At 38.1% G+C, this 11,479-nt stretch overlaps 1 pseudogene; it reads left to right on the top strand.

The window, feature by feature from the left end:
* The first annotated feature begins 8,403 nt into the window (after positions 1-8,403).
* On the top strand, positions 8,404-9,679 carry LOC127193576 (alpha-1,6-mannosylglycoprotein 6-beta-N-acetylglucosaminyltransferase A-like; annotated as a pseudogene).
* Positions 9,680-11,479: the final 1,800 nt, after the last annotated feature.

Genomic DNA, 11,479 nt, shown 5'->3' with positions numbered 1-11,479 from the left:
AAGGGGGTCATCACAGTTTGTCCCATGTCAGTACGGTCGAGAGAGAGGAAGACAGAGAGAGACAAGACAGAGACAAACAAACAAATAAAACCGAAACCTATCAGCCGTACGGCAAAATATCGGTGCCACAGAACAGGATTCAGATCTGATGGCAGAACTTCTCTGCCATTGGGATTCGGATTGAGGAGACCGATGCTGTCATCACCTCTCCTCCAGACGACCACCGGAGCGTCCTCCAGGGTGAAGGGGAGAAAGGTCTGGAAACATCTGTCCCCTTTCTCCTCTCAATACAGATTTGCACGCTACAGAGGCTAAACGAAAGTGGCTTGCCGACCAGAAAAGGGAACAAACAGAAAGGAGCTTGCAAGAGCTCGCACAGACAGAAAGTGGAGCCCACAAGCCCGTGGGTTCCCACAGAGCACAAACAAAAGGAAAGTCCTCAGGAGCTTGCGAAGCTTCCTCAGAGAGTACAAACAAAAGACAAAGTGAAAGTACCTCACGGTCTCAGAAGTCAGTCAAGTCAGCGGGGCCCAGGCCGTTGAAACCTTGCAACAAGTGGGTCGGTGGTCTCTAGAAAACCCCCAAATCCCAGAAGCCCCCACAATGTTGGACCCTAGAGTCTACTCGGGTAGGGGGTCATCGCGAGAGACCACTCGAGGACCACAGTGTTGATGTAAAAGCACAAGGTTTATGGCTGATGCACATCAGGGGACCTCAGCACTCGGGAGGGAGGGAGGCACACCGAGTCACTGTTACAGGCTACTCTTAAAGGCTAAAACCGCAAAGGTTAGGAGGGGCTGCGTGCCCTATGTTAGGATTGGCTCTGGTGGTCACTAAGGGTTCTTGTCTAAATGTTATTGGCTATTGCAGGGGTCATTGGTCTTGGGGGCTATTTTTGGCAGGGAGGGGTGTTGGGGAGTTTCCAGAGAATTTCTAGATGATATTTTTCTGAGAATTGTTTACCTTAGTTGAAATTGTTTATCTCGGTTGGCCATCTTGATCTCAGAAACTGAAACTGGCCTTCAATTCTTTCTGGGTCATTTTCTCAAGCTTGTCTGGGTCTCGTTCCCAGGCTTAGGCTGAGAGAGAGAGAGCCTCACAAAACAACCATTAAAGAAAATGCTAAATCTGAAAAATTCCTCACACAAAAATCCAAGATATCCAGGACACCACGAAAAGATGAAATATGAGGATAATAAGAATTGAGGAAAGAGAAGACAAGGGGCTCCAAGGCCCTGAAAATATCTTCAACAAAATCACAGAAGAAAATGCCCCTAATTTAAGGAAGGAGGTGCATATAAACATACAAGAAGCCTACAGAATACCAAATAGAATTGACCAGAAAAGAAAATCCTCCTGCTACAAAAAAATCAAAACACAAAATATATGGAACAAAGAAAAAATATTAAAAGCAGAAAGGGGGAGGGTCCAATTAACATTTAATGGCAAACCTATCAGAATTACATCCAACTTCTCAGCAGACACCATAAAAGCTAGAAGGGCCTGGACAGAGGTCCTGCAAGCCCTAAGAGACCACAGATGTCAGACAAGACTACTCTATCCAGCCAAACTTTAAATAACCATTGATGGAGAAAACAAGATATTCCATAACAAAAACAAATTTAAACAGTACCTAAACATAAACCCAGCCTTACAGAAGATACTAGAAGGAAAACTACAACCCAAAGGGACAAACTACATTCAAAAACATGCAAAATAGATTACTACACAATCGCAAAAACATAACCACACAATCTCTCTACTATAATCAACTTAAAAAATTAAGAGACTTAATAGTCACTGGTCATTAAGATCGCTCAACATCAGTCGTCTCAATTCTTCAATAAAAAGACACAGACTAAGTGAGTGGGTGCATAAACAAGACCGAACATTTTTCTGCATCCAAGAAATACATCTCAGTCAAAAGGATAGATATTACCTCAGGATAAAAGGCTGGAAAAAAGTATTCCAAGCAAATGGACACAGGAAGCAAGCTGGTGTAGGCATTTTAATATTTAATAAAATAGACTTTACACAAAACTAATCAAAAGAGATGAGGAAGGACACTTTATACTCATCAAAGATAAAGTCAAGGAAGATAACATCACAATTCTGAACATCTATGCTCCCAATACAAGGGCACCCACATTTGTAAAAGACCTATTAACTAAGCTTAAACCATACATTGATCCCCACACGCTAATAGTGGGAGACTTCAACACTCCACTTTCACTGAAGGATAGGTCATTGAAACAGAAACTAAGCTGAGAAATAATGACATTACCAATGTCATGAATCAAATGGATCTAACAGATATATACAGAACTTTTCACCCAACCACAAAGGATTATACCTTCTTCTCAGTGCCCCATGGAACCTTCTCCAAGGCTCAGAACTAAACAGAGAATTCTCAACAGAGAAATATCGAATGGCTCAGAAGCACTTAAAGAAATGCTCAACGTCTTTAGTCATTAGAGAAATGCAAATCAAAATGACTCTGAGATTCTATCTTACACCCATCAGAATGGCTAAGATCAAAAACTCGTGACACCACATGCTGGCAAGGATGTGGAGAGAGAGGAACACTCCTTCATTGCTAGTGTAAATGCAAACTTCTACAACCCCCTTGGAAATCTATCTGGCACTTTTCAGAAAACTGGGAATAGGACTTCCTCAAGACCCCATTATTCCAGGTATATTCCAAGAACATATGCTCAACCATGTTGTAGCAGCCTTATTCATAATAGCTAGAACCTGGAAACAGCCTCAATGTCCCTCAGTTGAAGAATCGATAAAGGAGCTCTGGTACATTTACACTATGAAATACTACTCAGCTTTTAAAAACAAAGAAATTCAGAAATTTGGGGACAAATGGATAAAACTAAAAATGATCATACTGAGTGAGTTAACCTAGAAGCAGGAAGACTCAAGTGATATATATTCACTTATAATTGGGCACTAGCCCAAAAGGCATCCCATGAAAGTCTTCACTTACCAGGAGATTGGAATAAATGTGAGGACTCTAGGTAAGACAAGTATAAGAGTTTGGGAAATAGAAGGACACAGGGGGTCCTAGAAACCTACAAGAAGAACATCATGATGGGTAAATCAGGACCCATGGAGATCTGCTCAAACTTTTGCCATAACCAAGGATAATACAAGTAATAAATATCCAACCTCTACTCTGATCTAGCCAATGGACAGGACATTCTCCACAGTTATGTGCAGAACAGGGCCTGACTCTGCCATGATCTGGTGCCCCATATTTGATCACCTCCTCTTGGTGGGGATGCCTGATGGCACTCAAAAAAAGAATAAGCAGGCTACTAAGATGAGACTTGATAGCCTATGACCATATAGTGGGGGAGAAGGTCCCTGTCGGTCATAGACCTATTGAAGGGAATAGCGTGAAAGTGGGAAGGAGGGAGGAATGGGAGAAGCTTCTGTAAGTCAACAGAACAATGTGACAGCCTACAGACTGGGAAAAGATCTTCATCAAGCCTACCTCTGACAAAGGTCTAATATCCAAAATATATAAAGAGCTTAAGAAATTAAACACTACCAAACCAAATAATCTGTTTAAGAAACAGGGCTGAGAATTAAACAGAAAATTCTCAACAGAGGAATATCGAATGGCTGAGAAACCCTTAAAGAAATGCCCAACATCCATAGTCATCAGGTAATGCAAATCAAAATTACTCTGAGATTCTATCTTAGACCCATCCGAATGGCTAAGATAAAAATCTCAGGTGATAGCACATGCTGGCAAGGATGTGGAGAAAGGAGACACTCCTCCATTTCTGGTAGGAGTTCAAACTTGTATATGTTGGAACTCAATCTGACGCTTTGTCAGAAAACTGGGAATAGGGCTACCTCAAGACCCAGATATTCCACTTCTTAGAATATATCCGGTAGATGTTCTACCAGATAAAAAAGATATATGTTCAACCATTTTATAGCAGCTTTTTTCATTATTGATACCTGGGAAATAACCTAAATGTCCCTTAGTTGAAGAATGGATTAAAATAAATGGTGGCACATTTACACAATGGAATATTACTCAGCTATTAAAAATAAAGAAATCATGACATTTTTGGGCAAATGGACAGAACTAGAAATGATCATACTGAGTGAGTTACCAGGAGATTGGAATAGATGTGTGGACCTCCTATTGGGAGTCTAGATGAGAGAAGTATGGGAGAATTGATAAATAGAAGGATCCAGAGAGTCCTAGAAACCTACAAGAAGAACATTATGATGGGCAAATATAGACCGTGTGTGGGGGGGGTCTGCTCAAACTACTGTACCAACAAAGGACAATACATGCAGTAAATATTAAACCTCTACTCAGATCTAGCCAATGGACAGGACATTATCTAAAGTTGTGTGGAGAGCGGGGACTGACTCTGACATGAACTCTGGTGCCCCATATTTGACTAATTCTCCTTGGTGGGGAGGCCTGATGGCACTGGAGAAAAAATAAACAGGCCACCAAGACAAGACATGATAAGCTGTGACCATATAGTGGGGAAGGAGGTCTCCTTCTGTTACAGACCTAGGGGAGGGAAATAGGGTGAAAGAGGGAGGGTGGGAGGAATGGGAGGATACAATGGAGAGGATTAAAATTGAGATAAAATCTGAATAAATTAATTAAATAAAATAAAAAATGAAAAAACTGTATAGTATATGACAGACTATGTAGCTTCCATTATAAGATTTTTAAAAGTTATTTAGTTTTGTTGTTGTTGCTGTTTTCTTTTGGTGATATAAATATGGAGGTAAATAAGATGAGCAAGAGTGGGGTCCATGATATTAAACTCATATAGAACCAATGAAAGTTAAAATAAAAATATGTGAAGTCTATACTTAGTCCATATATTAATGGTAGGAGATTTTATACTGATTTCTTTTTACTTTTTAAAATCACTGAAAACAAAACTTCACTAAAAATAGTAACAAGATTTCTCAAACCTGAAACTACCACTGTAAATTTTCCCTGACTACTCAAGTTCATCTAAAAACAGGTTTTGTTTTTAAATAATTAAGGGAATATTTTATATTTATAGGGGAGCTTTAATCATATAAATGTATTCCTTTTACAAATGTTAAAGGATATGCGTGTTCTTTTATTGAAACTAAATGTATTTTCTGTGTAGGAAGTAATTTCTTCTTGCCATTTGTAGTCTTGTTTTTATTCTTTTTTTTTAAATATATTTATAATTTATTTATATTACATCTCAGTTGTTATCCCATCCCTTGCATCCTCCCATTCTTCCCTACCTTCCATTTTTCCCCTTACTCCTCTCTCCTATGACAGGTTTTCTTATTATTCTATTTAACCCATTTGGTGTCTCTCTCTCTTATCTTAAATATCAAAACATGAAGTTACTCATATGCCTTTGGGAATTTTCCTCATAATTGTTACTGCATACACAATTCTTTTCTTAGTTACAATACTTAAGAAATTAAAGGGACACATCTGCAAACTTTCAGATTTTGAGTTTGAAATAGTTGCTCATAGCATATTTCTGAAGACTCCCAATAATCAATTACTTTCTACGAAAAGTATGTGCATTTTCAATATAATTTGTCAATAGAGAACACCTGTATCATTAAATAGATTGTTTCCATAACACTGAGGTCTTTGCTAATGAGAACTATAGGAACTTCTTGTTGCTTTTAGATTGGATATGAATATTCTTGTGATAAAAGTAAACTAGTAATTGACATGTCCATGATTTGTTCAAAGATTAATTAACTTGTACAACTTATTTCCCCTAAGCAGCCTGCAATAGCACTTTCAAAGTATTAGAAATAAGCCTTGTATTATAATTGAGTTATATACCTCTAATATGAGGTTTTGTACCCCACATACATACTGTGAAATGAAGTATTATAGCACAATATTGGTTGAACTTTTTGCTGAATTATGCATTATTTTTGATATTGGTCCGAGGGAAAACATCACACCTGAGGGCAAAGGGAGCCTTATGTTTAGTTGTCTTGCAGAATATTAGAAAAGGTTAATTAAACAGAAGTCATGCTACAATATTTATACTACTTACATTTATCACATGTTATTTTGTTTTTAATTAACTTTCAGAACCCCAGAGCAAAAATATAAAGTTTTTTTCTGACATGTTATTATTACTAAGTAATATATATGGCCCTTGGTTCTTTCCATTGGATATGCTCAAACTAATAATTCTAATGTCCTCTTAAGTAGATCTCACACAATTGCATTTTTTCCTGCTTTCAAACAGGAAAGAGACATTTAGAATTTTGCAATTAAATAAAACATTGACTATTGCTTTTCATGTTATAGAAGGAAGTAGTATTTTCATTTTTCATTTTTACACATTACGTCTATAACCTATTAAGAGAAAATGCTACATTTGTTGAGGTAAAGGTTAATACCCAGCCTTGCTATTGTGACACTATTTCAAAAAATATTTGTTTACTATATTTATTAACTATTTTGTGTGGTGTTATGTATGTGTGTATACATAATAATTAGACAGTATGCATCCAGAGGTCAAGGGACAACTATGATTACGTCCTTCAACCATGTAAGTCCCATCCTGTGGAACTCAGGTTGTCAGGATCAGAAGCAATTACCTTTACTTGTGGAGTCCTATCAGCCTTTTCTAGATGACAGTGCTGCAGACACCAAAGAGTGTATTAATTTTATTCCATGCTTTTTATTTTCAAATTTGTGTCAATGATTATATCATTATAATCATGTAGATTTATTTTAATACTTGAAATCTCATAGTGTGTGTCTTCAATTTTCTTTTATATTTCAGAAATATTTTGCTTATTTTAAATCATTTTGTATCCCTCAAAATATTTATATTTAATAATTAATAAGTTTTTGTAGCACTGGGTATGATTTTTTCAGTAGTTTCATAATATAATAGCATATTTTGCATAGTCTATGAGTATATTCACCAATGCAGTTAGAAATAAAAAACAGTCTTTAGTATGTGGTATGAAAGTGCTGCATTCTATAAATGACTGTGGGATAATTTTAGGATTCGAGAGAAATGATGATTCCAAGTTTTGTTATTTATCCTAATAAAGGATGTGCATAATTGTTGCTGTACTTAAAATTTACAGAATTTGAAAGAAAATTTACTTTTAGAGAATGAAGTAAGGAAATAAAAATATAGTTGATCATATGAACAAGTATAGTCATTGTAAAATTAGAAGAAAAATGTGATATTATAAGGCTACAAAATAGAACAAAAATATATGAATATATCAAAAGGGATATTTGAGCAGCATGAGGCAAAGATAAGTGGGTATAGAGGATAACAGTAACCAGAATATATTACATATATCAGTGAAATTATGAAAGTTAAATGTAATGAATATAGATCATACAATTTCCTAGAAAAACACAATACAAATAATGCAGTTTTTCTCTGTGTAACACAACAAAGGTTAATATTGAATATTTTGTACAACCAGTAGGACCATACACTTTCAGGTAAATATTTATTTTGCCTATGAGCTTATGTCTTAATCCACAGCTGAAGACATGTTTCAGTTAGTATTTTCTACAACATTAAAACCTTTAAGTTCCATCCAACTAAAAAGAAACAAACCTTGAATAAGTGAAAATATCAGTATATATTTTCAATTCCTAGAATGATGTTAGCACTTTTAACGCTATATATATATATATATATATATATATATATATATATATATATATATATATATATATATGTGTGTGTGTGTGTGTGTGTGTGTGTGTGTGTGTGTGTACACATATATGTGTATATATGTATACATATATACACATAGACATATATATGCATATATGACATTATAGGCCTTTGCAGAAGACCTCAACAGGAGCCCAGAAACCTAGAGAGGCCGGGGAGGTCAAACTGGGAAGGGTTGGTAGAAACCTCGAAGTGATTTCCTATCTATTTGGTCCTGAACCTTTGGACACAGGAACTACATCCCTGTTTGCATCTAGGGAAGGACCTTGGAAGGTGTGCAAGACTCCTCTTGGACTCGTAGTTTCAGACCATCCCAGCTTTGGCCCGCTCACCCGCCTGGCAGCCCTGCTGCCTCTGTGGTGACTGCAGTGGCCCAAAGATCCCTTTAGCCCAGGTAGCCCAGTGCCTCTGCCTCTCTGCCTCTGGGGGCACAGTGACCCTGCTCCTAGCTGCTCCTGGGACCCCCTACTAGCCGGAGTGACTCTCCTCCCTCTCCTCCGCAAGTAGACTTCGAAGGGTATTGTGTATGCCACAATGGAAGCTAGGCAATGAGATCAGCTGACTCAGGAGTGGAAGTGAGAGCAATTTATTCACCACCACAACTTGTACCATGAACTTGTCTTCACACTCTTTATGGAGAGCAGAGGGAGGGGAACATTGCTGGAAAGAGATGGCGGTCTTTATTCCCTGGAAGTTATCCATTCTGAAGCCGGGCTTTTTCCTAGGGACTTTTGGCTTCATATGTGGGATGATTCTCCTCCACTTCACCCAGCAGAAGAGTCAGCCGGACAGCAACACCTTGCTGAGAGAGCAGATCCTCGACCTCAGCAAAAGGTACATTAAGGCCCTGGAAGAAGAAAACAGGAGCATGGTGGATGGAGTTTACAACGAGGAGAAAACGCTTGCGGAGTTACTGGATAACATAGTACAGCGCATCAGCAAGCTCGAATCCAAGATAGACAGTCTCATAAATGGCACAGAAACAAATTCCACCAACTCCACCATAGCCATCCGAAGCTTGGCATCACCTGAAAAAAAATAACGTGGCATATTTCATTAATAGAGTTCATGAAAAATGTGTATTGCCTCCTATGGATGGTTACCCCTCACTGTGATGGGAAAATGAAGTGGATGAAAGATACGTGGCAATCAGATACCTGCTATGCAGACTATGGTATGGACGGGATCTCCTGCCCATTTTTTTATTTACCCCAGTGAGGCTGAAAATTGGTGTCCTCGTTTACCTTGGAGAGCAAAAAACCACTATGAAGAGGCTGATCATAATTCATTGGTGGAAATTCGAAGGGATTTCAACATTCTCTACAGCTTGATGAAGAATCATGGAGAGTTCCAGTAGATGCGACTGGATTCGGCAAATGGCTGATGCGTGGATCCAAGCCATCGACCAAGTCTCTGGCAGAAAACAAAACCTTGAAAAGAGAAAACGGAAGAAAATCCTTGTTCACCTTGGGCTCCTGACCAAGGAATCTGGCTTCAAGATCTCAGAGACAGCATTTAACAGTGTCCCTCTTGGTGAACTAGCTCAGTGGAGTGACTTAATTGCATCTCTGTACTTGCTGGGCCGTGACATCTGGATCTGAGCTCAAGAAGATTATGAAGAAAGTTGCTGGGAACCGGTCTAGCTGTCCAACTGTAGGAGACAGAATCGTTGGGCACATTTATATCAATATTGTGGGAGTAGCTTAATTTAAGAAAACTCTAGGACTATCGAGTGCTAGACTCCTTTGGAACAGGAGTTCCATGCGGGTTATGCCCAGTCATTAGGCTACAAGACCCACTGGGGAAAATGGGATTTGAACCCACAGCAGTTTTACATCATGTTCCCTTACAGCACAGACAACAGCTTTCTGGGCTTCGTGGTCAAGCCGCATCCAGCGACATCCACCATATTAATTGAGCTCAAAAGGCAAAACCACCGGGTGTGACCTGCAGACTCCTTTCCAGGAAACCAAGCTGTTTGTCTCGCATTCCCTTATGAAAGCCCAACTCCCTTAGAGGCCGTTGCCAATGGATATGTTTTCCTGAGCCCCAAGTTCAACCCTCCCTAAAGCAGCAAAAAGACTTCTTCATCGGCAAGCCAACTCTGAGAGAGATGACATCCCAGCACCCTTACCCAGAAATCTTCATCGGCTAGCCACATGTCTGGACCGTGGATTTCAACAGTCGAAGAGATGTAGAGAATGCAGTGAAAGCTATCCTAAACCAGAAGATTGAGCCGGATATGCCCTGCAGAGAATCAACACTTTCATCGAGAAACAGGACTTCTGCCATGGCGCCCTGAAGATGAAGATGGCAGAAGCCTGGGCAGTCCTCCAAGCAGGTATGCCAGGAGAACCTGCTCATCTGTGAGCCATCTTTCTTTCAGCACCTCAAGAAGAAAAAGGACTTGCTGAAGTATAGGGTGATCTACCAAAGCTAAGAGCAGAAAGTGAAGAGTCAAGGTTTTTGGTTTGGGTTGTTTTGATTTGTTTTTCATATAGCAAAAGGCCAAATTAGTTGTATAGTCTCGGAAAATAAGGAGAGTTCTAGCTCTCCTAGCACAGTGCCTTGCTCATAGTAAGCCTGGTGAATGTTCAATATTGATATTAATAGCATATCATAAAACTTCTTATCTGTTAATTAAAACATGATGGTTACATTTTAAAAAATCAGTCAATGAAACCCACAATTTATATTTCTTTACCAAACCCATGTGTGGATCTATAATCTTCATTGTCTTATTTTTTTTCCAATGAGATTTCTTTCACATTAAACAAATAAACTTGACAGCAGTTATTCTTTACAGTAGAATTTTATTTTCCACTTTCGTAGTCAAAAAGAAAATATAGTGAAAACTTGAATTTAAATACTTAAAAAACACATGACTCCTGCTCAATTGTCATGTGTATTGGTCTAATCTTAGTGGATCTACCCTCCTCAAGCATCTGGTAACTAAATCAATTTGATTTTCAATGTGCAGCTTGAAATTGGAAAAGAAGTTTGACCATGGTAAGACACAAGCGCCACAGTGGTTGCTTACTTAAAAAAGAAATTTGATCTGAATTTTCATTTTGTTATCATCTTAAAAGGTAAGGAAATAGATTGGCATCATAGTATATTTTGTTATTAAGCCTTCTAGACAGTTGATAATCTCCAGAATTTCATTGTTCAATCAACATATTGTAAGCCAACATGGACTGGGATTAAAATTATAATGCATCTTCTACTTGAAAGACAAAATAGCATATGAAAATGAAGTCACCTTGGATGGAGGAAAATGTGTCTAGTTTGGAATGTGACTTTAATTCTGAAGTGAAGTCTGAGTGACTAGGAACAAGGAATACCTTCTACACTGCCGTGTTTCCCTGACTCTCAGAAATAACTTGATATGCAGTCAAAAACTCAGAGCCCTATACTTAACACACACTGATGGGTTAATTGCTCAAATATCTAGCCTTGGAGTCCAGTCTTTGCTGAAGTTTTGTAAAACAGGATTGGGCCTTCTTCATCTTAACACTGGTAACAAATTGTGCCTATCATTCATGCATAGTGTATTCATTACCTTAAAAAAGAGTCATTGTAATTCTTTGCCAAAGCCTTAAGAAATTATACTATGACTGGACTCTCTGTTTTGTCATAAAATGCAAATTATTACCCTTTTCCATTAGTTTTATTATATAAAATTCAATTTAATAACAGATTTTCTGTTGAAGAGGTATGTATTTTCTTTATTTGATACGTTTAAT

The sequence above is a fragment of the Acomys russatus genome, chromosome 9 (genome assembly GCF_903995435.1).
Source record: "Acomys russatus chromosome 9, mAcoRus1.1, whole genome shotgun sequence".
NCBI lineage: Eukaryota > Metazoa > Chordata > Mammalia > Rodentia > Muridae > Acomys > Acomys russatus.
The sequence above is the reverse complement of the archived record's forward strand: the minus strand, read 5'-3'. Positions and strand labels throughout refer to the sequence as shown.